The 26,800-nt window shown below is 42.7% G+C and overlaps 1 protein-coding gene across 1 annotated transcript in view; it reads right to left on the bottom strand.

The window, feature by feature from the left end:
- Nucleotides 1-26,800, bottom strand: part of ATF6 (activating transcription factor 6) — a 109,871-nt gene that overhangs the window by 1,650 nt on the left and 81,421 nt on the right. The gene's annotated exons all lie outside the window — the stretch shown is intronic.

A 26,800-nucleotide genomic window follows, 5' to 3' on the forward strand; every position in this document is an offset into this window, starting at 1 on the left:
GCTGCATAGGGTCCCTAGAATCCTATGACTCTCCCAGGTGAACATTGAACCAAAAATCCATCATCAGGATAAGCAATGGCTCTATAACCTTTGAAAGGAGATCATATCCTTTCTGTGACAGGGGAAATTAGTGAGAGAGGGAAGCAAAGGACTTCACTGGTTTCTAAAAAGATACACTGCAATTTTTACTCCAATCTTCTGCTGTGATTAGCTGGGGTCTAAATAGTTCATTTAATCCTCTCCTGTTTTGGACTCCATCCACCATGGCATTCATTCCTCTGCACGTGTCTCACTTACATAAATGGGAGCTGTGCAAAAAAGCTGCTTCTTAGAAGACTGTCTTGTATCCCCCACCCCTTCCTCTGGGACTGCTTGATGTAATGCACAACAGAATGATTTGTGCAGGAGGAACAAGAAAACATTTTGCAGGGACTTTCGGAATCTAACTACCGCAGACACTCGACCATAAGTCGATCCCACAGATAAGTCGAGGGCAGGTTTTGAGTCAACAATCATGGAATTTTCTATGACCCTCGGATAAGTTGAGGGTTAAACTTAGGCGGGTGTCTGACTATAGTTCTGTATTATTTTACTCGAGGCCAGATCCTGAAAAATAACCCACCACTAATTGTTACCTAAGAACTGTAGTCTCTAATTTATTAAAAACATAGTAAAAGATCATAAGATACATTTTTATTCTTTTAAAATTATGGTCTTCACCTTTTTGTAAGCACTATCAGAGTAAGTGCCCTGTAAACAACATACAAGTAAAACAGTGGTTCCCAACCTGGTATTCATGTACTCCCAGGGACACTCAACAGGACCTTTAGGGGTACTTGAAAAAGAATGGAATAATGGTAGAAAAAGGCAGGTCATGCTCCAGAATGCCTTGCAAGACAGAAATGCCATGCAAGAACCAGCAAGGCAGGAAGGGAGGTAGCTAGCTGGCTGTGAAAGCCCCACCAATAGCTAGTTTTTGGTCATCAATTCATGTATGAACAAGTGATTGAAAACCAGAGCAGTAAAAAAAGCTGAAACATAATATGGAAAGTGACCAATCACCCAGAATTTCTCAGCACACTTCTGGTGCAAAACAGTGCAAAGGCAGAGTCTTCTGTTCTTCAAACAGATAAAAAGAGAAAACACTGTGATAAATACATGAAGTCTGGGCTTTCATATGGAGGAGACGAGGGCTTGTATTACTAATTACAAACATTTTGCTAATATGAAGGGTACAATTTATGGAAATGGGCTGCCAAGTGAAAAAGGTTGGGGACCACTGCAGGAGAACCATGAATCAAATCCACCTTTAAGGTGTCTGGTACGTTAAGCCAGAAGCTCTACATACAGCATATAACACATAACTGGGAGTGTGCAATTCAATTCACAGCAGAGAGATGCAGCAGTATATATTTGCAACCCTTTTTACTCAGAAGTAGACCCAGTGCTTTTCATGGGTGTTATTCTTAAGTAAGGGTGCATTGAATTGTAGCTTCAGATGGAAAGGAGGATTCCCATCCTGGTGTTTCAAAAAACAGACCTGCTTTGCAAGCATTTGCAAAAGGGAAAGAAGGAAGGAGAATAAAACGTTAATAAATTGCTTCTAAGGAGCTGTGCAGGCCTGCTGCTTGAGAAACAAAACTTTTCAGACTTGAAAGGCTCTGCCCTCTGATTGACCCGGAGATAAGGCAAAGTGATAATTTGAGCTTGATTACTTGGCAAAAATTTCACATACTATAGGCGAGTAACTATGGTATGCCAGTAATCTCTAGAAAGCAAGAACAGTGGTGAAGCAAGGAGTGACCCTGAGGTAGCTGTATTTGGGAGACTAGAAGGTAAGCCAAGGCTGGATTGGCTTTTAGCCTTCCTTGGTCGCATGTGACTTGGCTCATTTGAGCCATCTGAATTGGTTTCCTGAGCAGAAGAGGCACCTCTGATACAAGGAATTTCTTTTTGCTTGTGGCACATCAGAATCCAGGCACAGAGAGTTAAAAACAGATTTGCAGGAGTGCCACGTGATGTATTTATTCTTTGTTGGACTGCCACATGATGTATTATTTTATATTTCAAGTGGGGGGATCCAATGTTTGAATGATGCCCACATGAAGTGCTCCCAAGGCATAAGCAAATGGCATGTCAAACAAAGTTCTAGGTTATCCTTTGCTGCACTTTCTGTAAATACAAGACCTTTATTAGTTCTGTTAATCTGCAAGGGAGACAAATTAGTTTCTATTCAGGCCCTACCCTGAGTTATGATTTTGAATTGGTCTAAGGGCCAGGCTTAATTCAGGCAATGAAAATCAAAAGAAATATCATTTAGGTAAACAGCGCCGCAAGTAAAGGAAATCTTCAATACCAGTGAAATCACTATCTGCATTTACAGATATTTACATCCATTTGTAAAATCCACGGAACCAATAAGGGGGAAAAAGAATACAGAGGGGGGAAATTATCTGGTTAACTAGGACATCAAAGCCTTCCAGGGATATCCAGAACAAGTCACTTACTTAAATTGAGACCACCGCAGGCACTCGCCCATAAGCAGGTGTCACAGATGGCAGGTTTTGAGCCGAAAATCATGGAATTTTATATGATCCTCAGATAGGTCAGGGGTTAAACTTAAGTTGGGTGCCTGATTATAATTTTGTCTGATTTTACCAAGGCCAGATCCTGAAAAATAACCTTCCAGTAATTGCTACCTAAGAACTGTACAGTCTCTAATTTATTTTGTAAAAGATCATAAGATACATTTTTATTCATTAACGTCTTAAAGTCTGATCTAAACAACTCTTTTGTAAACATTATCAGAGTAAGTGCACTGAAAAAAGTAGAACCATTAATCAAATCCTTCCTTAAGGTACCTGGTGTGTTAAGCCAGAGGCTCCACATATTATAACTGATAACACCACAACTTATAACACATAACTAGGAGTGTGCAATTCAATTCACAGCACAAAGGAAAGCAACAAGGACTGAGCATGAACAAGCACAGCTACATATAATTGCAACCCGATTGACTCAGAAGTAGACCCATTGCTTTCCATGGGTGTTCTTCTTAAGTAATAGTGTACTCAATTGTAGCCTTGGACTGTTTCAGTTGGAAATGAGAATTACATCCTGCTGTTTAAAAAACCAGATCTCTGCCAGACATTTGCAAAGTGGCGCAAAATGCTTGCAAAATGGTGCAGAAGGATTGTGTGATCCTGACAAAGAAAACGAGGCTTGCTTGATTTAAATGGAAGCCTTAAACCCTGGCTTACATTTTTCTCAGGAGGAAGGAGTGAAAGGGTTAACTTTGGCTGCAGCTTGCAGAGACTAATACTCTGGCTGCCCTGGAAACTAATAGCCCTTAATTATCTCTGCCTTGTTATCTTGCTCTCCTCCTTCTAGGTAGGCTACTCCTACCTGCCTGAATAGCCCTGACCTTTAGGGACCCACAGATAAGGTGAGGAGATGATTTACACTTCATTTATTGGCAGAAATTTCTTGTTTTATAGGCAAGCATCTATGGTATTTTCAGTGCCATCTATCAGCCTGAAACACATGAAGAGACCATACAAAAGAGTGTGTCTCTGAGAGTATGCAAAATACTTATCCTTTTCTACTTCGTGACTGCATCCTGCAGAGTTCGCACAGTATGTACTTGGGTGGATTTCACAAGATGAAAAACAAATCCTAGTTCAGGTACAGGCATGCCCCCCTTATCTGCGGCGGTCCCGTTGTGGAACCCCTCATGGATAGCTGAAACCATGGATACGGGCAAATTCCTGTCTCTGCCGTCTGTCTCCCCACGCCGGAGGCAAGGGGAGCTCTGCTTCCCTTGCCTCCAGAGGGTCTTCTGAGCTCATCAGAAGTGAGCTGCCGGGCTCAGACTGAGCTATAGCGCTGAAAACATATGACTTTTGGTTTCGCAGAGAAACTGGAAGTGACATGTTTTCAGCTCTATAGCTCAGTCTGAGCCCAACAGAGGCTGAGGACAGATATCCACAGCCTCTGCTGAGCTCAGAAGCCCCTCCAGAGGTGAGGGAATGCGTGCAGGTGGCCTTGGATCTGATCTGCAGGTATGGTGGCCCCTTGCTTATTGCCACTTTTTATTTTAACTGTGTTATGGGTTCAGATCACATTGTTCTGGGGAACAGTGTGGGCTGGGAGGACCACAGCACAGTGGCAGAGCAAACTCTGGCAGCCTGACCGTAGCACCTGGGCTTGGGAGATGAGGGAAGGCACCTATTTAGCCTAAAGTTTATATGCAGATTGTTAGTCCAATATTGGGCTCTCTAAGCAGCTCACTTACAAGTCTATAAAACAACCAGTAAAATCACAAAACTGTAAGAGCTTGAGCTCCTGTTCTTCTTCTGTTTAGAACCTATACAATGAGAAGGAATCAGAGGAGAAGACAAGGGATCAGCTTTTGCAGCATAGAATAATCTGGCCCCTTTTAAAGCTGCTTTGACAACATTGTACACAATCTACCAAGCTTTTGTTTTATCACACACAGGCTCTATCTCAGTAACAGTCTTTTTACATCCATGCCAAACTGCCCTGACGCTTGCCCTATCCCCACACCTCTCAGTGGGTGGTCAGTTTCCCACACTGAGCATCACACTTATCCAATAGGTCAGGGATGAAAGCTGCTTGCTCCAGAGGCTTCCACACAGCCAGGGTGTGAGTGGATATTAACAGGACTCTGCTGGCCTTGCTTCCTACCCCCTGCCCTGCAAGTCCAGGTGGCTGAGCTGGCTAAATGCCTGTTGTACAACTGCCTTGGAGCTCCCTCATCCTAAATGGTGCTCTTCATCATCAGACCCATTCAAAAACCAGGCACTGGGTGGCACATTTTCCGTTCTTTTCTTGGCATTTTGGTAACATCACAAACAGGGTTGGGGAAAGGTCCTCTGAGGTCTTTCCCGGTTATGCTACCTGAAAGCCTTTTTAACTGTAGATGGCAGGAACAGAACCTGGGACCCCTTCTGCAAGCAGAGTATGTGCTCTACCACAGAGGATACAGAAATAGAAAGACGTAGCTTTTCCTCACATGGACCACTTGGCAAACAAGTGATCATTTAATGCCTCTTGACATGCAAGAAACACATGATTCCTCCTTGGCAGACATACTGAAAGACTGAGCCCTGGGGGTGAGAAAAACAACTCTTTGCAATGAGTCAGCCCTGGGTACAACCAACACAGATCTTGTTCTTTTCACAAACATCTGGAATAAACAGGCTTGCACCAGAACTTTGCATTGCCCCTTACAATGCAAAAACCTATAACTGGTTAGGAAATTTAAGGACTGACGAGTATGCAGAGCATCAAAAACGTTGACCCAACAAGAGACAAAAAGGACAGATTCACAAATAAATGCTCATCACTCCTTCAGTGGCCTCTGCTTAATCACTCACATAGTACTGGAGCAAAATCAGTGATTTTAAAAATGAAAAGCAGGGTATAAATACGGGAAATAAAAACCACGTTGTCTCCATTGTTATCGCTTTCTCTTCTTCCCCAAGAACACAGGGAGGGTTGCTTGTACTTCTCAGATCTCTCATCCACGCAGCCTACGGAGGCAGTTGCTAAAGTCAGCTTCAGCAGCTGCTTTTATCTTCAGACCATTCCTTCTTTGTTTCAGATCACAAACACCTTGGGACAGGGACGTGTCTTCCTCATTCTGTGTAAAGAGCTATTCACTTGAATGGTGTTACAGAAAGAAAGATCTCCTAAGAAGTATAAGCAACCCTCCCTGAGCTCTTGGGGAAGAAAAATGCAGTATTAACAAGTGAGCCACAGATTTGAATGCCCAGAGCTGTCTTGGACCACTGGCCCAGCATTTTCTACTCTACTTCAGATGGTAGAAAGCAGCAGTCTGGCACAGCCCTGCTGTCTGAGATCTTGCTGCAACTAAAGATACCAGAAAATGAAACAGGGACTTTCTACGTGCCAGGCATATTTGTTCTCCTAATGTACTAGACTAGAGTCTTTCCCCTAAAACATATACATTACGACTGCGCTGTGACCCTTCACTTCAGTTCAGGTACCAAGCTCAAAAAGAGAGGTAGTTTATATATTCAGGAGAGAGTTATGAAATCCACGTATGAAGCAGTCCACAATTTCATCCATTCTGTGTCTGCTCTTTTTAGAATCTCTTATCCAAAACAATGACATTTCATATTTATAAATATTCCAGTGCCCTGGGCATTAGAACTAAATGTACTGGCCAGCAGTTATCTGCACAACATGACTGTCTTCCCCCCCTTAGTTTCCCTGTACCAGGACACTTTTTCCTGCCTGATGCTTGCAGAGACAAGGACTGAATACTATACTTAACTTGGCTGCTGAATGCAAATGCATTCAGTATCTCTTTCGCCTCCTACCTACTACACGGTAGTACTATAAGGTGTCAGAAACCTCACTCTGTGGCATCCATGATGCCCATCAGGGTCCTTGTGGACATCTGGCCTGGAAAAAGAACCAGGCTTGGATTCCAAGTAGCAGCCAGCCAATGATATTTCAGCCAGAACTCTCATCAGCCAGTGTCTGTACAATATGTTTTCTAAGCCTAAGGTTGTCTAATGGAAACATATGACTCATAAGGTATGGGATATACATTATACTGAGTTTACTGCTTCCCTGGATTAACTTGGACTTCAACTGACAACCCACAATTAAAGACTTTGCTGTCCCAAAGCCCAAGCCACCTGCACAAACTATCAGAGGCCATGCGTACATCTGAGGCAGGAGCAAAAACAAAACAGCCCAGTCTCAGGCACCAGAAGTCTGAGAGGAAACCAGGGCCTTCATCATATACAGAAACAAAGCTAATAGAGCATAGAGTCTCTCATGATCTGAAATGCACTTAAGACAAAGCAGGGCAAGCAAGTAGTTATTGCTCCCTGGCAGGATTAGGACGGTAGAGCCGCATGGACCTGCCTGCTTACTGAGGTCTTTGCTGGAGGCCCTTCTCCAGAGTCTCCACTATCAGAGACTAAATGGATAGTAGAAACAGGGACTTCTCACTGGTAGATCCTAAGCAGTGGAATTCCCTTCCTATAGGTACAGAATAATCATGCCTTGGCATTCGTTGGGTTTCTATTCCCAGAACCCCTGTGGATGCCGAAACCCGTAGATAATAAAAATCCATGGGTTTTGGCACTTCAGACCCCCCAGACACGACTGTAGCTGTGCTCCAGTTGCATCCCGAAAGCCTTCTGAGGCCTCCAGAAGGCTGAAAATTGTTTTACTGTGGGTTCTGAACAATTTTCTCCAACATCACAATTCTAAAGTGTCATTTCTTCTTTCATCAGCCATTCTTATTGTCCAACTCTCACACCATCATGGGTATGGTTAAGAGAGGTTAAGAGACTACATGATAATCTATAAGTATTGGAGGGGTGTCATGTGAAGGTGGAGCAGATTTGCTCTCAGTTGCTCCAGACCGTAGGACCAGGACAAAGGGTTAAAGTTATGAGCGAGATTGCAAGTGAATGTTAGGAAGAACTTTCTGTTGGAACAAGCTGTCCAGCAGTGGATCAGAAATCCTTGGTGGTAGGAACAGAAAGATGGTAGACTTGCCATTGTTGGCAGTCTTTAAGCAGAAGTTGGATAGTCACCTTCCAGGGATGTTGTAGCTTTGAACTGCCTGCATTGGCAGGGAGCTGGACCCATTGTGGACCTTTCCAACCCTATAATTCTATGAAAAGGAGGTAATGCAAATCACGAGCAGCTATGTAAGTGCTACTTCCTGAAGGAATACCGGGATACGAGGAGTGCACTGATACAGGGAGCTGCTTCTTTGGGTTTCTTTCAGACAACCTGAGTAACCTGTTCCTAATTCTTCTGACACAAGGAACATGCACTGGGGTGTAATTGTGTTGCCTCCCTTACCCTTCCAATGATGCTTTCATCAAGTAGCAGAAAGGACAAGGCCAAGACTGCAGAGCAACTTCCTGCAGGGGCTCTGTTGAGACTCTTTTCCCTGCCACTCCTTGAAGCAGTCAAGCAAGAGTGACAGGGTAAAAGTGGGTGTTTACTGCAGGGGCAGAAATGGCTTCTTATTATTATTATCAGTATTTATATACCGCTTTTCAACAACGCTTGAACAACGCTTTTCTTAGTGCCTCCCACCACAGCAGCCACAGATGGAAAAAGTAATATAGGGGATTTGAGAAGAAATTGGGTATCCCTCAACTAAGCAGGACTCCATGGGTCTGCCACCTCAAGAGGGCTACATTCTTTAAAATGCTGGGAGAAAGAAGGAGTCAATGCAAGGATTAAAAAAACTGTTTGTCTCATTAGAGAGATGGGGGAGGGAGCCCACTGTTAAGGATGCAGGGCCGTGCTTCTCAGCTACAAGGCAGGGCCAGCCTGGAAAACTCTGGGGAACTGCTCCCAAAGGGGAGCTAATTCCAATTCCATCATTATCCAGTTTTTCAATATGATGGGAGGGAATATTTGAATACCCTCACTCCTACCCTGGAGAGAAGTGCGTGAGGTAGCAAGAGAATGGGGGGAGGGGGGGAGCAAGAGGTCTCTTCCCCTCATCCAGACCATTTTGATGTTAATTTTAGCACACACACTGTAACCAGACTTGATTGATCCCGTTGCATTTAGTTCAGCTCACTGACTCCCTTCTATGTTTCCTACCCATCACTGGTTTTATAGAATTAGCCCCAACCTTCCTCTGCTTCTGTCCTGGTTCTCCTGAAACCTCAGGCCTGAAGCAGAAGTGTGCGAAGTTGCCCGGCTACACTGAACTTGGCTGCTGCTTTGTTATGTAAAAGTTCAGCAAAAGCCCCGCCACAGTGACATGAAGAAGATTCTGATGTTTTACTGCTGTGAGTTACCTATAAACAAGTGAAGACAAGGAAATGAGTTCCCATCCCTGGCCCAGATGTCTGAATTTATAAGCAGTTCAACAGTAAAAGATCTGAAGCAGGCAGCAAATCTTCAATTAAAAAAAACAACATAAATATAAACCTTATGAACCATAGTATCACCCTGAGGATTACAGAGCAGGGTATGAGCTGCACTTTCCTGCATGGAAATGTCAATTTAGAAGCTATATTAATGGGATTTAATGCATGTAACTCAACACAGAACTAAAGTCTTATTCGGTACAATATTCTGCTTTGGAAATCACCCCAAATTACTGGGAAACGTGGCATTTTCAAACAGATGTATAGATACAAAAACATGTACATACAACCTCACCCCAGTCAACTTTTTTCTTTGCCTCCCAAGAGTTAAATAAAAAAATCTTACATTGTGGTTGAAAAATAATAATACTTATGCAACCATGTAAGGCAGCCATTTTCAACCACTGCCGTGGCACACTGGTGTGCCACAGATGGTCTGCAGGTGTGCTGCGAGAGTTTGCTGGAGGGTCATTTGTTAGTAGGGCCACAGGGGGATGCAAACCCCTGCTGTCAATGGGTGTGCCCTGTCAATTGTCAAAAAACCGACTGTGTGTCTTGACAATTTTAGTGCCTTGACAGTGTGCCGTGAGATGAAAAAGGTTGAACATCGCTGATCTAGGGCTTTCACAAAAACTATCTTATTACAATCCTTACAATAACTATGCAAGTTAGGTCTAGTAAACTTATCCTCATATTGCAGATAGGTAGCTAAGGCTTCCCACGGAACTGGAAAAGCAGTATGCAACATTCAGACTGAGTGATGTACCACACTCTTTTATGTTGGTGTCCCTTGCCCCAACAAATGAAGTCAAAATCCTTCCGATTCCTGGTCAACAGGAAACCAAACCATGTGGAAACTATTCCCATGGTGGTAGTCCCTGGGAATATTGCGTCTGCTGAGGTATTCCACACACACACAAAAAGCCCAAGCACAATGTTTTGTGAACTTCTGCCTACAGCATCTGATGAGGGGCTCCCTATTCCACCCAAGTTTTTGTTACAATAATTCTGTTAGTGATTAAGGTGACACAAGATACTGTGTTGTTTTTGCCTAAAGTGGGACAATCTCATAATACAAGTACTGGTTACAGGGATCATTATCCTGGGTTCAAGGCTTGAACACTCTGTATTTCTGTTACTTCTCCATGATAGAAGAGAAGGATATATTATGAAAAACAAGCACAGCCTTATAGAAACTGGAGTCTGTGCGTAAGCCCAGTTCTCATTCCTGTTTCACTTGGTGGCTTGAAGAAGTTCATTGCATAATAGGACAACTTCCCTTCTTACAAACCATATTGTACTGATCAGACTGACCAGGCACTACCCATACCAAACTTTTACATAAAATCTGATCCAATGCAGTGTGCATTTGGTTCATGTAGAAAACACTCACTCAAGCAGAGCAATGTGAGCTCTCTTGCCAAATTCAGCAGCTCAAACATGGCAGGAGCAGCCACTGTAGGAGGCAGGCATGAAACCAAACCCAGAGAATGACATCCTGGCATGATATTATCATACTCTGAAGCTGGCTAAGAGTTAAAAAGTTGTCCTGGTAGTCTTTCCAGAGCATGGGAGCATCTCTTTGTACAGGAAAAACTTGTTTTCTCTAGTGTACCAAGTATGAGATACACTGCCTGGAGTTTTGGGAGCCCGTGGCCCAGTTGATCAACAGAGCCATGAGCCTGGAGGCAGGGTCAGAGTTGCATACATCCTCTCCTGGTTGTGGGAGAAAATCAGGAAGTTGTTCAAAGAAAGGGACATGCTTATCCTTGAAAGGTGCAGATGAGCCACCAGGGTAACAAGAATTTTCATGAAATCTCTGAAGGTGGAGGACAGATAGAACTACAGTGCCCAATACTAGAAGCAATTGTCTGTGTACTCAAAGCACAAGAACCTCCTTTTCTGCGGCATCACCTGATGGGGATATGCAGACAGACCTCCAAAAAGTTTACTGAGGTCTGAAAGTCATTGGGTCTCAGAGCTACCAGTGGTTTCAACTTGAAATAGAGCTTCCACATCTGGTAGATTCAGCCACCTGAGATCCAAGATTATCAGGACATCACTATTCTTTTCTGAAAGAGGAAAAATATTGACTAGACACAAGAGCCAGTCTGATCCTGGTGAAACGGGCTCTGTGGCTCCTATCTTCACCAGGTGGTCTAAGATGAAGATAGTTATCTAAGACGATTCTTCCTTGTGGCTCTTCTTTTCCTCCTCCTCACACGTCTGTTGGAATTTCTCTGTGAGGGGCACGTTCAGCACAGCACCATAAACATCAGTTTTAAGATGTTTATCACTCATATTGGAAGCAGCAAAAGTCCCCTTGGACAGCCAGTATACCTCAGATGAGAGTCTTGCACTTCCTTGGAAACTTGCTTTGGACTCAACACAATAATTCTGTGTTGATTTTGTTGCACAACAGTGATAACAGATTTGGAAAGGCATTAATGTTTAACTGGAACTGCCTGTGCCCAGGGATTTGGGGGGGGGGGGGGAGAAGAATGGAGAAAGAACTCTATGGGAAAGGGAAAATAGCCCTGATGCACTCTTCAGCATCACTGGCCTCAGAAAGAGAAATGATAGTTCCTCTTGACTGGAGCTTTTGGGGGGGAGGACTTACCACTCAGTGTTGTCCTGGATAGAGGCTGAGAAGTCACTTGCCCTTGCCTACCAAACAGGAAGAGAAGAGGTAAACATCTCTCCCGAACAAGGGAAAAGGGAAAGGCTGATACAGTAGCTGGTGCTGCTGAAGGAAGGAGAAGACACACAAAGTATCCTAATCATTCACAAGCCTGCAGCGGTTTGATTTCCACCACAAGTGGCATCCCAAGCACCCCTTCTGCTGCTGCTAGTGGAGTGATGTGCTCCAAATCTTCCCAACTGTAGGAAGGGGGGGGGCGCTGGTATGAAGCAGGCCAATGCCCATGTGTGGCCTGCTCTCTTTGCCTCTTCTAGGGGTAGGTGTCTAAGGAAGGATATGTGAGTTGCACAAAAAGCAAATCCATGAAAGCTCCCTTTTCACCATTCATATCTAAAATGAAGGAAGGGAGGGAAAGAGAAAAAGATGTTCTTATGACTACGTTGTAAGCTCAGGGAAGAGCCAAGTAGAGACCCTCTTACTAGCAGCCAGGCAAGGTCAGTCGAAGAATCAGAGGGGGGCAACTCCTCCTAGATGCTATTCTGCACATGACCCTGCCTCAGCAGATGAAATCAGCTCATCCTGGAACCAGAGGAGAAAATAAAGCATCATCTCACAGTCTGATGTGTTCACCTGAAGACTGATATCCCACAACAACACTCAGTTTGTATGTTTATGACGTAATTCTTCATTTGAACATCAGCTTGACTCCCCACTCCTGCTTTCATGGCTGGGAGGAAAGATGAGCAACAAAACTGAAATGCAATATCTGATTTGGAGTCTCTCAAACTTTGTGATTTACTCTGATCACAGAACTGAATTTTCTTGACACAGAATTTGAAAGGAGAGCAAAGTAAACACGGCTTTGAGTTTACCTATCAAGACTGGACTGTTTGCAGGAAAGTGTGGCAGCTGTAACTCATCCCACAGCTCAGTTCCTGCAAATGCCGTGACTCAGACTAAACGGAGCTGTTCTATCTCTACCAGCCTGTCTGGACAACATTTCCATCAAGAGAGTTGCTAAGCGTTACCAAATATGACTATAAACACCAATGGGACTGTTATAGCAGAGGAGGCTAAAAATACACCCCGCTCCAAGCACACACCAGCATATTCTTTCAGATCTCCCTTCAGCGCTGTATTCATTGACCTAATGCAAAAAGTATCTTCTCTCTTATGAATCCAAGAACTTCATTTCAATGCAAGAATTCACTTTGAAGCCTTTCCCATCTAACAAGCCAAGATTTTTTTTTAAAAGGTTTGGCTTTTCCTGCAATTCGATTTGATTATCCTCATTAAGAGATGCATGGACCCCGCCTATTGCTCTCCTTATATTCCAACCTCCCTAGAGGGCAAAATGCACCACAATGTTCTAGTGTTCTGAAAGTGCAGTACCACCACCTTCGCTGTGAAAGAGCCAGTCCAGAGCATTCAGTCAGCACAATGGGCCCGTATCCAAACGCACTCAGGATACTCCTCGGCGGCAGGGGCGTCGGGGGCTTCTTGTAGTGGGGGATTCGATTATTAGAAAGATAGAGAGGGGGGTTTGAGACGGATGTGAGGACTGCATACCAAATACTAGAGAAAATTGAAAAATGTGACATTTAATTTGGGGGGTATGAAAATTACCTCATACCAGCTAACTGTTTTCTTCTGCAAACTGGTCAAGGGTAGTTGTAAGGTTTTTTTTAAATTCAAAAAATTTCTCCTTTCCAGAAACCACATACACTTTTCTCTCCATCTTGTGAATTTCTTTAATTGTCATGTAATGATCTAAATCGGTGTTTCTCAAACTGTGGGTTGGGACCCACTAGGTGGGTCGCAAACCATTTCAGGTGGGTCCCCATTCATTTCAATATTTTATTTTTAATATATGAGATTTTCTCCAAATGCAATCACATACCATGCAGTCATGGTATGTGACTGCATTTGGGGAAATGTTACAGACCTGTACTTTTAACCAGCTACAAAGTATATGCTTCTAAAAATGATAGTAAATACTCCTGGGTAAGCATGGATAAGATTGCAGCCTAAGATTGTGAAAATTTTTCTGCTTGATGATGTCACTTCTGGTCATGACATCACTTCCGGTGGGTCCCAACAGATTCTCATTCTAAAAAGTGGGTCCTGGTGCTAAATGTGTGAGAACCACTAATCTAAATTGTATTAGTTATGCCAATTAAAAATTACCGCACTCGCCTATAAGTCAATCTCACAAATAAGTTGAGGGCAGGTTTTGAGCCACAAATCATGGCATTTTCGATGACCCTTGGATAAGTCGGGGGTTAAACTTAGGGGGGTCTGACTATAATTTTGTCTGATTTTACCTGAAGCTAGATCCTGAAAAATAACCTTCCAGTAATTGTTACCTAAAAACGGTACAGTTTCTAATTTATTAAAAATACAATAAAAGATCATAAGATGCATTTTTGACATTAACTTTTAAAATTCTGGTCTTCACAACCTTTGTGTAAACACTGTCAGAGTAAGTGCCTGTAAACCACATACCAGTAGAACCATTAATCAAATCCTTCTTGAAGGTGCCTGGTGTGTGAAACCAGAGGCTCTGCATATTACATGCAACATAAAATGTAATTGGGAGTGTGCAGTTCAGTTCACAGCAGGGAGACGAGCAACAAGAACTGAGCTGCACACAGTTGCAACCCTCTTTACTCAGAAGCAGACCTAGTGCTTTCCATGGGTGCTACTCTCAAGTAACAGTGCATTGTAGCCTGGGACTTTGTTTCAGATGGAAATGGGGATCACATCCTGGGGTTTTAAAAACCAGAACCATAAACTTGGGGTGTGTGTGTGAAATTCTTTGCAAATGACTTGCCAGGAATGTTCAGAGGCAGCAGCAAAAGAAGAAAAGGAATTTCCCTTCTCCAAACTGGAAGGGAGAGAAAGGGGCTTCTGGGAATTGTGGGGAGGCTTTGTGGGAATATGTGCTGCATTCCATAGCAGCAGCCCCTTAGAGACTACAATTCCCAGAAGTGCCTTCACTTTTCTTCCTGTCTGGAGAAGAGGTTAAAACGGCTGCCTCTGAATCCCATAATTACTGGTAAAAATTCTTTTCTCCACGTGCTTCCTGCTTCTCAGCCCATTTCCACGCGCCCCCCTTCACCAGACAGCTACTGAGCCTCCATAAGCTTCCCAGAAGCTCCCAGAGGATTCTGCCCCACCCACTGCATCGACCTGGGTATAAGTTGACCCAGGATCTCAGGCTCTATTTTTAAGCATATTTTTTTGACCTATAGGCAAGTATATGTGGTGATTGTGGCATGATTTAATGTAATTAAAAACTAGTACTGTGCCTTGACAACTTTAGTGCCTTTTCAGTGTGCCATGAGCTGAAAAAGGTTGAAAATGTCTGCGCTAGAGACATGGCAGAAAATACATGCTACAGTGACCTCCTTGACCAGTAGCACCAACCTGAGGCATTGGGAAGATGTGGTCCTTATCCTTCTGTATGTGTTCTTAACTGTTGATTTTCAGTCACTCTGAATCTACAGAATGGAGATTTGAGATCATACTCCCGAAAGGTGGACTTGTACAGATGGGGGAATACTATAGGAAAGCAGAAGTGACAAGCACAGCATTTGAATTATCTCTAGAAAGATCTCGGAAGGGTAAGAACATAAGAACAGCCCCACTGGATCAGGCCATAGGCCCATCTAGTCCAGCTTCCTGTATCTCACAGCGGCCCACCAAATGCCCCAGGGAGCACACCAGATAACAAGAGACCTCATCCTGGTGCCCTCCCTTGCATCTGGCATTCTGACATAACCCATTTCTAAAATCAGGAGGTTGCGCATACACATCATGGCTTGTACCCCATAATGGATTTTTCCTCCAGAAACTTGTCCAATCCCCTTTTAAAGGCATCTAGGCTAGATGCCAGCACCACATCCTGTGGCAAGGAGTTCCACAGACCGACCACACGCTGAGTAAAGAAATATTTTCTTTTGTCTGTCCTAACCCGCCCAACACTCAATTTTAGTGGATGTCCCCTGGTTCTGGTGTTATGTGAGAGTGTAAAGAGTATCATCCTATCCACTCTGTCCATCCCCTGCATAATTTTGTATGTCTCAATCATGTCCCCCCTCAGGCGTCTCTTTTCTAGGCTGAAGAGGCCCAAACGCCGTAGCCTTTCCTCATAAGGAAGGTGCCCCAGCCCCGTAATCATCTTAGTCGCTCTCTTTTGCACCTTTTCCATTTCCACTATGTCTTTTTTGAGATGCGGCGACCAGATTTCTAGCACCCCTCATTACATCATGTTATCAGCTGCAGAAGTGTTCTTGCTAGCAAAAGTGTCTTTATACTCAGAGTGACCTGAGGCAGATAGTGCAGTTTTGTTGCCAACTCTAAAAGAGTTGAGTCTTTGAATGAGCCAAGTCTGGCTTCTGCTGAAGAGGCTTCCCCAAAGATTGCTCCAGAAGGCCAAGAGAGAGGGAGAAGCAAATGCAGGAGTTACTTCTGCCCAATTCTCAGCTCCCAAAATTATAACACATCCTTTGGAAACCTGAGAGAAGGAGTTCCAGATACATTCAATGCCCTGATTGGTCTGCTGGCCAATCAGTTCCTTCTATCCAATACATACTGAAAGCATGTTTTCTTTTGACAAATTAATTTCCCAGATTTCTCACAACTTTACTTATTACTCAATTGTTCCCCAATTCTTTATCCCTCCAATACATTTTCTCCCCAATCCCTCCAAATAATTTCCTAATCAATTTTTCCCCAAAATATTGATTCTCTACTACAGTGGTTCTCAAATGTTTAGCACCAGGACCCACTTTTTAGAATGAGAATCTGTCAGATATACAATCACTCACCAAAAGTAATGTCAGCCTACACTGCAATCCTACCCACACTTACCCAGGAGTAAGCCCCATTGACTGTCATTGTTAAAAGCATATACATAGTAGCCTGTTAAAAGTACAGATCTGTAACATTTCCCCAAATGCAGTCACATGCCATGGGAGCATCATGTCTAATATATTAAAAATAAAATATTGAAATGAATGGGGACTCAACTGAAACTAGCTCGCGACCCACCTAGTGGGACCCGACCCACAGTTTGAGAAACACTGCTCTGCCATATTCCTTTTTTCAAAAATTAATTCTTCCAAAATGATTTTCCTTTTCAAAATCCATTTCCTTCTTTTCCTGTACAAATTAATTTTTCCTGTACAAACCCCAAAACCTTTTTCAAAATCCATTCCCCCTTCCATCTCTAATGTAATTATTATTGAAATGTATTAATTTTCTGGCTCTCAGCACCGTATCAGATAAACAATGTGACCCTTGTGCTGAAAAGTTTGGAGACTCCTGGCTCGAACCACCCACAATTCCATAATCAAGAGCACATTGTCAAGTGACTAGCTTATGTACGGGGGCAAGTGGGAGTATAATGGTTAGTGTGTCAGACTGGACCTAGGTGACCTGACCTGGTTCAGTTCCTCCCTCATGAAGTGGATTTCCAAGTTACTGCTTACAGGGTTTCTGAGGAGGGGAGCATTGTGTGCCGCCTTGAGCTCCTTAGAGGGAGGGTGGAATATAAATGCAAAAAACTAAGAAAAATGTTCATGGGCTAGTAGTCTTTTCTGGATTTGTAGGCTAGATGGGCTTAAGATGTCAACACTGGTGTATGTCATTAAAGAGGAACAAACTGAATCTTTTTGTAACTAGGAAAACAGATTTAGCATCTCACATGAACCATACAATAGCTCAAACTTCAAAAGAAGCATGTAGCTAGGATCATTTAAAAATATATATAGCATTTGTCTTGGTTGTCCATCCTTGCTATAATATATATACCGTTTGCAAGAACTCTGCTCCAAACCACATGCTCCCTTAAGCTTTGTTTTATCCTTAACTCATGCTTTACAGTGAAATTATACAAATACTTCTTCAGCCAGCCCAGCTACAGATGGTATCTTCTTTTCACAGCCATTCCAGTGCTGTTACAGAGTGAGAGTTGACAGCCCATATATTTAGGAGCATGGGAAGAGGGCATGTTTGGTGCCTCTAGTTCACAAGGGACAGATTGTGGTTAAAATAGTCTTTTTACAAGAAAATACCAATCCTAGCATGTAAATAAATTACGTCACTTTTATGTAACTGAGTTAAACAGGTGGAAAATGTGTGTAATTCTTGGGTGCTGCTCAGGGCTGTAAAGGCATCTTGGCTGCATATGATCAGACAGCAGTCCTGGCAGTGGGAACTGTCTTGTTTGCAGACCCTTCAATCTAGCTATAGTCTTAAACCAGTCAAAATATATATAGTTGCATTTAACGGGCTGGGGTCTGGCAGAAGTTTTTTTTTTTCTTATCATTTCTTGATATTTGGGCTGAAGTCATTGTGCAAAAGACAAAATGAAGAGTGATCTGAAGGAATCCATTGTAGTTCCATCTCCAAAGCAAATTATATACATCTGGACTTAGCCTCTCTGTGGCTGAAACATTTGACACTGCTCAGACCTCCTTTGGAGAAGTGCAAAGAGCGGTTACAAATGTTCCTTGGGATTTATGGCATACTTGGTTCTCCAGGCAGGCAGCATTCGTTCCTTTTCTCACAATGTACAAATGAGCTAGAGCAGTGTTTCTCAAATTGAGGGTCGGAACCCACTAGGTGGATCTCAAGCCAAATTTCAGGTGGGTCCCCAATCATTTTAATATTTTATTTTTAATATGTTAGTCTTGATGTTACCATGCTACGTGACTGAAAACTGAGACTGAATGAGAGTGGCCTGCAGCCTGGTGCCTCCTAGCTTACACTCTTCATAGGTACACTACACCAAGTCTATGTCCAGTACTGCATACAGTGGATCTTCAGTGGTCCTGCCATTTGCGAAAGGCAAAATGCAGGTTGAGCAGGCAAATCCTCAGGGCGATTTGAGAAATTCATACTGTGTCACTGTAATCCATCACTTGGAGCAGACTGCATGTAGCAGATCTTCACCAGTAATGGCAGAAAACCTAACGTGCCGCCAAGCCCACTAACAGTCAGATTCCTAAAGTCTTAGGTAGGTAGGACAGAATGACTTTATGCAGTGAAATAGCTTGTAAATAGACCAGCTTCCAAATTGTGTACCCTGCCTCCGGAGATTGAGGCAAGGCCGATACCTTCTTTAGCGGACTCTGCAATTAATGCTCTTAGCAGTGCATCTATAATTTTGTCACATAGTTACAGTCTTCCCAGAGATTTATGTAATAAAAACTTAAAGGGGCTCCCAGGAAGGTGCTTCGATTTTGAAGCTTTTTCAGAAATACTGTAGACCCTGATAGCAAATGTCCTCTTTGCCATAGGTTATCAAACTTGTAGCACTGGGGCCCACTTTTTAGAATGAGAATCTGCCAGGACCCACCAGAAGTGATGTCATGACCAGAAGTGACACCATCAAGCCGGAAAATTTTTAACAATCCTAGTTTGCAATCCTATCAACACTTACCCAGGAGCAAGCCCAATTGACTATCATTTTTCAAAGCATATACATAGTAGCTTGTTAAAAGTTTAGATCTGTAACATTTCCCCAAATGCAACCACACATCATGGTAGCATCAAGTCTAATATATTAAAAATATTGAAATAAATGGGGACCCACCTGAAATTGGCTTGTGACCCACCTAGTGGTTCCTGCCCTGCAGTTTGAGAAACACTGTTCTACAGTATTTGAATTCCATATCAGTCTCAAAGAAATGAGGTAACACACTGATAATGCATTGCTGTTCTCTTCTCTGTTGTCACCTGTGATACTATTCTGTTTCAGGGACATCTTCCTCTGTTTTTCCAGGGAGGAAAGTATTCTTGAGAGCAAAGATTTTAATCCTTCCTAGGGTTGTGTTGAGGACCTTTCTCCCTGAAAAATACCACCCTTCTAGCATTAATCTACCCATGATGTCCATGGAATTGAGGTACTAGAGAGGAGGAGAACTTTGGCAGGTACTACTAAATAGCAATTCTTAATCATTAAATTCTGTAACCTTTGGAACAAAAATGTTTTCCACAGGGGCAACTGTAAAAAAATCCATGTGATTCAATAGTCCCACAAAAATGCTGTATTATACAAATATTAAATATTTGTACAATATTTGTGTGGATAACCTTTCAAATATTATCGATTGAACCATTCAGACTACTACAATGAACTACTGCTCGTAAAATTTAAAATTGTTCGTACATTTATTACAATAGAGGTCTGACATATTGACTAAGAAGGTGATATGGGAGGCCAAGCGAGACTATGAGGAACGCATGGCCAGCAACATTAAGGGGAATAATAAAAGCTTCTTCAAATATGCTAGAAGCAGGAAACCCGCCAGAGAAGCTGTTGGCCCTCTGGATGGTGAGGGAGGGAAAGGAGAGATAAAAGGAGACTTAGAGATGGCAGAGAAATTAAATGAGTTCTTTGCATCTGTCTTCACGGCAGAAGACCTCGGGCAGATACCACTGCCCGAACGGCCCGTCCTGACCAAGGAGTTAAGTCAGATAGAGGTTAAAAGACCTCATTGATAAATTAAAGATCAATAAGTCACCGGGCCCTGATGGCATCCACCCAAGAGTTATTAAGGAATTGAAGAATGAAGTTGCTGATCTCTTGACTAAAATATGCAACTTGTCCTTCAAAACGGCCACGGTGCCAGAGGATTGGAGGATAGCAAATGTCACGCCGATCTTTAAAAAGGGAAAGAGGGGGGACCCGGGAAACTATAGGCCGGTCAGCCTAACATCCATACCGGGTAAGATGGTGGAATGCCTCATCAAAGATAGGATCTCAAAACACATAGATGAACAGGCCTTGCTGAGGGACAGTCAGCATGGCTTCTGTAAGGGTAAGTCTTGCCTCAGGAACCTTATAGAATTCTTTGAAAAGGTCAACAGGCATGTGGATGTGGGAGAACCCGTGGACATTATATATCTGGACTTTCAGAAGGTGTTTGACATGGTCCCTCACCAAAGGCTACTGAAAAAACTCCACAGACAGGGAATTAGAGGACAGGTCCTCTCATGAATTGAGAACTGGTTGGAGGCCAGGAAACAGAGAGTGGGTGTCAATGGGCAATTTTCACAATGGAGAGAGGTGAAAAGCGGTGTGCCCCAAGGATCTGTCCTGGGACCGGTGCTTTTCAACCTCTTCATAAATGACCTGGAGACAGGGTTGAGCAGTGAAGTGGCAAAGTTTGCAGACGACACCAAACTTTTCCGAGTGGTGAAGACCAGAAGTGATTGTGAGGAGCTCCAGAAGGATCTCTCCAGACTGGCAGAATGGGCAGCAAAATGGCAGATGCGCTTCAATGTCAGTAAGTGTAAAGTCATGCACATTGGGGCAAAAAATCAAAACTTTAGATCTAGGCTGATGGGTTCTGAGCTGTCTGTGACAGATCAGGAGAGAGATCTTGGGGTGGTGGTGGACAGGTCGATGAAAGTGTCGACCCAATGTGCGGTGGCAGTGAAGAAGGCCAATTCTATGCTTGGGATCATTAGGAAGGGTATTGAGAACAAAACGGCTAGTATTATAACGCCGTTGTACAAATCTATGGTAAGGCCACACCTGGAGTATTGTGTCTAGTTCTGGTTGCCGCATCTCAAAAAAGACATAGTGGAAATGGAAAAGGTGCAAAAGAGAGCGACTAAGATGATTGCGGGGCTGGGGCACCTTCCTTATGAGGAAAGGCTACGGCGTTTGGGCCTCTTCAGCCTAGAAAAGAGACGCCTGAGAGGGGACATGATTGAGACATACAAAATTATGCAGGGGATGGACAGAGTGGATAGAGAGATGCTCTTTACACATAATACCAGAACCAGGGGACATCCACTAAAATTGAGTGTTGGGCGGGTTAGGACAGACAAAAGAAAATATTTCTTTACTCAGTGTGTGGTCGGTCTGTGGAACTCCTTGCCACAGGATGTGGTGCTGGCGTCTAGCCTAGATGCCTTTAAAAGGGGATTGGACAAGTTTCTGGAGGAAAAATTCATTATGGGGTACAAGCCATGATGTGTATGCGCAACCTCCTGATTTTAGAAATGGGTTATGTCAGAATGCCAGATGCAAGGGAGGGCACCAGGATGAGGTCTCTTGTTATCTGGTGTGCTCCCTGGGGCATTTGGTGGGCCGCTGTGAGATACAGGAAGCTGGACTAGATGGGCCTATGGCCTGATCCAGTGGGGCTGTTCTTATGACTACATAGTTTGTCTGTTTCCATATTTCTTAAATTAGGCAAATCTAAAACCTCCTGAATCTAAACAGCCAGGATCAGTATCTCATTTGCACCTGTTGAAGTAATGTGTTCCTACCTGTTGGTGCAACTTTACATTTTTCTTCATTTCCAAGAATCCCAGTTTGTTTAATCCAAAAGGATGATGACATCCTTCTTCTCCTCTGTGTCCTTTTTTCAGTTGTCTTGTTCCTCCTGACTAGCATCCTCAAGGAGCTGAGCTTTCTGCCCTTCTCCTACCGCATTCCATTTTATGGGAGCGTGGGACTAAAGCAAGTTATTGGGAATATGGGTTTGGACCATGAAAGCAGCACGTCTGTTTGGAGCTATCTATTCTCCACTCATAAAAAGACTTTACCTTCATTGCCATCTGTAATTCCACTTTTCTTTGCTAATTGATTTTCGGTTTGGCAAGGAAGAGGAGGTCAGCTTGTTGAAAGGATGGGACCTGAAAGAGTTCTTCTGTGTCTTAAAGGCTCAGTACATCACAGGTGAAGATGACAGAGTTGCCCTGGGCAAAGAGATCATGCCCCAAGCAGAGCTGAATTCTGCAATCTGTGTAAAGCATACAAATTGAGCAGTTTTGTATAGTTCTTTGTTTTGGCATAATTCTGGTTTTCTGGTCATGGGGAGGGGACAAGGAGCTTTGCCAAGCCCTGAAGTCCCTCACCCCACAGGAAACCTAATTCAGCCAGCACAGGATAACCTAATTCTTATCTAATGTTGCTAGTTTTCCTCATTAAAATGTCTCTAACCTGTGTATAACCTTTGGTTTTATCGCCTCTGGTGTCAAGAGATAAAGTTTTATTATTGCAAGTGCATCCTGGCTACTCCCTATTTGTTATCCAAATCTGTCTCTCTTTGAGTTATAACTCCCTAGTTCAAATTAAGCAGGACCTTGAGTCTACAGAGGAGTTAGGAATGCCTTTTGCCTAAGCTAAGAGTTTTATCTGAGAAGTAACTTTGTACCACATTTCAGTGTCCCCTGTCAATTAACTTTTGCCAGACACCTGTCTTCTCAAGGTTACATTTTCAGACTTGTGGCTTCAAGCTTCATTAATAGTTTTCACCTTTCTGTGTATTTTTATGCTTTGATTAAACTATTCTAACAGCCAAAAATTCACTTTAAACTATTATATATTGCTACTAACATTAATTTACATTTTTAAGCAATAACTATTAAGTAAACAAATATTGTGATCTCTTTGACATGAAACTCTGGTTAGTACTCTTTAAATACCTCTCTTAGTGCTCAACATATGTATATCCAGACTGTATTTTTGATTTAAAAGGGAACTAATAGAATAATAGGTTTAAAAATCCAAAGATGTTCTTTTTACATGTGTTTTCATCTGTCCACTTGTTTTCAAGCAGGTTTGAGGCTGGAATTTCCCTCCCTCATGCTGCCTATTCAGAGACATTGCTTTATCTGATGCTTTGGTATGTTGACTAGCAATTAAGCTTCAGATGTAAATTTCAGCTTCATACTCCCTTTTTTCATGAAGTGTTTTCCTTATCTGATGTCCCTGACAGTTTGCCAAGAGACATACCTTTTCTAATTTACAGACAGAGACCAGAAAAAAATGCTTTTTGGTACTGAACATATATGCATGCTAAACATATAAACATTTTTCCCTATTTCCTAAACATATAAACTAATAATTTGTTTTAAACTAATTTAGCTATAAACACCCATAAACATAGCATAAGCACTATTAACATAAGTAAACATTTGATTTGTTCTAAGCATACATTTTCCCTATTAAGCTGCTAAGCATTTGCTCTGTTTAAATGATTTGTTTTAACATAAATGGCTGGCTTTCATGGCCTTGCCTCACAATTACAAATAAATATTATTTAAAAAGTAAATTCTGTTTGTAATTATTGTTTGGATACACTATATTTTAATATGCTAATTGTGATAATTTTATGCCAAGTCAAATTGTCCATAGTCATATTTTATGTTCCTAAAGTAACAGAATGACTTTCAATCTGGAAAAGAAAATAAGTGCTAATGTAGCATTTTTTTCAATTTTTCCAAAAATTTCTGTTTCTTTCTGGAAAAAAAACTGGGTTTTTTCCAAGCTTTAAAATTTCCGGAAATTTTACATCTCTACTCAAGACTCAGGAGAAATGATATGGTATCTCATCAGAATTTTAAAAAGGGCAGGACATCAGTATTTCGGATCTTGCAGGCAAGCTTAGTTTTGATAATGCATAACATAACGAAAATGACCCATAACAGCTCATCCTGGCTGGCAGTTTGCAACAAACGGTGTCATTTCATTTAATGCACAAGAGGACTTGTAGATAACGAGGTCAAAGGCAGTGAAGGAGCCATATTCTAAGCCTCAGTGATGAATAAAGTTATGAAAAAGTAGTATTTTGTTATGTGAAAGTCAGCAGCTAGTCAGAGCCATCAGGGCCTAGGAGAGGGGGTAAAGGAGGTAATTTGTACCAGGGTCGGAAAGGGGGCTCAGGAGCCAAAGGACGGGGCCCAGAAAGTTCTTGGGATCTTATGTTTTCCAATCTCACCGCCTGCATATGGTGCTGGGGGCACAATCACACGCATGAAGTGGCAGCTGCTGCAGCAAGCCATATACACCAAGCCCAGGAGTGCATCCATGACTCTCCCTAACACAATGTTAAATCTGGGAAGAAACTGGTCTGCTACAGTAGCTTTTTGGCATGAGGATCCCATAACCAAGAAGGAGTGTATAGGTTCAGGGATACAATTGTGGGGCTACAGCTGTGGCAGAAGTTCATTTTGGTGCACACAGCGAATTGTCTATTCTAGTGCGAGCCTAACTATGATGATGCTAATTTTCTGCAATGGATTTTCTATATTTTAAAGATTTTAGAGAGGAGTGTGTTTGGGTTTCCATATTGCTTTATCTAGCTGCCAAAGCCGCATGGTTGGGTAGACCTGGGCTTCACATCAAGTAGCCTGATAGACCTGGGCTCTAAAGACTATTCTGGCTGTCAGCACCCGCCACCTGCCCTATTTTGCCCCCTGTTCTGTCTGCTCCCGTTGCCCCCTCCCCTTTGGGAAGGGGCCGAAAAGAAACTTCATACCCCAATAAAATTCCTCTCAGAGGCTCCAAGAGCCATAAAAAAATTTAACTCTAAAAACCGCTGAACATTTTATGACACCAGTCTGACTCATGTGAGCAACCTTCAGTGAATCAGACAAGCAACTTTCCAATTAGTGTTTCTTAACATCCATGAACAATCTAAGAAAAGAGCACTTCTCAGACTATTTGCGCACAATTCTTGGTAATGCAAGTACAGGTTGCTCCTCAGGTACACTGATTACTTAAACACACAGCAATCAATGTATCTGGGTTAATGTAAAAACTGCTCATATACGTTCAAATAAATTCCAAGCACAACTCTTGACCCTGCCCTGGACTCAGCTCTGGTTAAAGCCCAAGGTGCAAGCTGTTGGCTTAAATGGGGCACATGGTAGCAACAGTAGTGACTAAGCAGCCAGGCCTGGACTCAGATACATCAAAACACTCCTCCTGTACCTAGTAAGGAATAGCAGAACATACAGTCTTCAACAGCATAAAAAAAATTTAAAACCTGATTAACTATCTCTCACCAAAAGTACACCTCGTGTCTCTTAGACAGGTCTCTCAGCCAATGCCTCCGAGGTCAGCTTAGCAAACCTCCATGTTGAAAAGAAGTTGCAAAGACAAACTCTTAGCAAAATTATGGTTCTTTATACCCGACTTTTGCTCACCAACCAAGCAGACGTTGGAACCTGCTGAACCTTCTAATAGGCTACGTGAGTGGCAGCCTCCATGGCCCCTGCCATGCCTGAATTCACAACTGCCGCACAGCGTGTAATCAGGATGCCCAATTAGACAGCTATGTGAGAAGGAATCTAGAGACTGGTACAACCACTACCACATTCCCCACTTAATGAGGCACTGTATCCAGGCTGAACTCTGTAAAAGGTAAAATGGCTACAGGAAGAAGCCTACTTTACTTTTATTCAACTTAGCTATTTCTATCACAGGATACAATTAGAGATTCCAGCTCTCAAAAACTGGAAAACGCAGAAACAAGTCAAGGGCCTGTTCCCTGCATTGCTCATTTCCAAGTGTTCCTTGGCCTCCTAGGCCCTCTGCATGCTTTCTATTTACATGTGCTGTTAACACTTGACTGTTCATATTCGCTGATGTTCTATGACTCAGTAGCTTATTCTCCTAACTTATTCCACATGCTAACCAGTGGACCGATCTGCAAAAATCTGATCCAATACAAACATCTGATGTTATATAACTTCCTACATTTTGCAGAGGCCCTGCCTTCCCTTTTAGTGTGGGGTGTGGTCCCTGCTTGTGTTGAGACCACTAGAGACATCTCACTAAAACTAAGGATGACTCACTGCAGCAGCTTTACCATTAGCCTTCTTTCCGACTAAAACATATTTGAAAATATTGCTCTCACCCCACTATTACTTTTATAAAACCTTCATGTGCGCATTTTAGAAAGTACACCCTTGGCTTCTTTTGAGATGGTACTCAAAAAACAACTTCAGCTCTCACTTGATCTTTCCAAATGGATGAGATGCTGCATCAGCAGAGAAATCCAGGAAACATCTACTAAAGTCTATTTTTGTTGCCCTGTAAAAGTTCTTTAATTCAACCATTGGATCTTGAGTGCACATAACGATAATGTAATGATAAGTAATGACATCACAGCTGTTGTTTTCCATGAACTCCAAACCACATACTGTAGCCAGGAAATGGCCATATACTTTAGGAGCTGGCATGGCAGATCTCACTCTCTACAAATTGTAACATTTGTCAGGTTTAGATAAAGAAGGTCTGGGAAAATGTCTGGGTAGGTACAAAAAAGCCTGTGACCCTGACAGTGGCACAATCATTCCCATTGTGTTGTCACCACTCCCCACCCCATCAATACATACCTCTCTTCCTTATGAAATGAGCAAGAGAAACCTCTAATCTGGCTTGGGAGAGTTGAGAGATGGTATTGGGAACTGTATTACCCTGTCTGTTCCGCAA

Source organism: Tiliqua scincoides, chromosome 4 (genome assembly GCF_035046505.1).
Source record: "Tiliqua scincoides isolate rTilSci1 chromosome 4, rTilSci1.hap2, whole genome shotgun sequence".
NCBI classification, from domain to species: Eukaryota; Metazoa; Chordata; class Lepidosauria; order Squamata; family Scincidae; genus Tiliqua; species Tiliqua scincoides.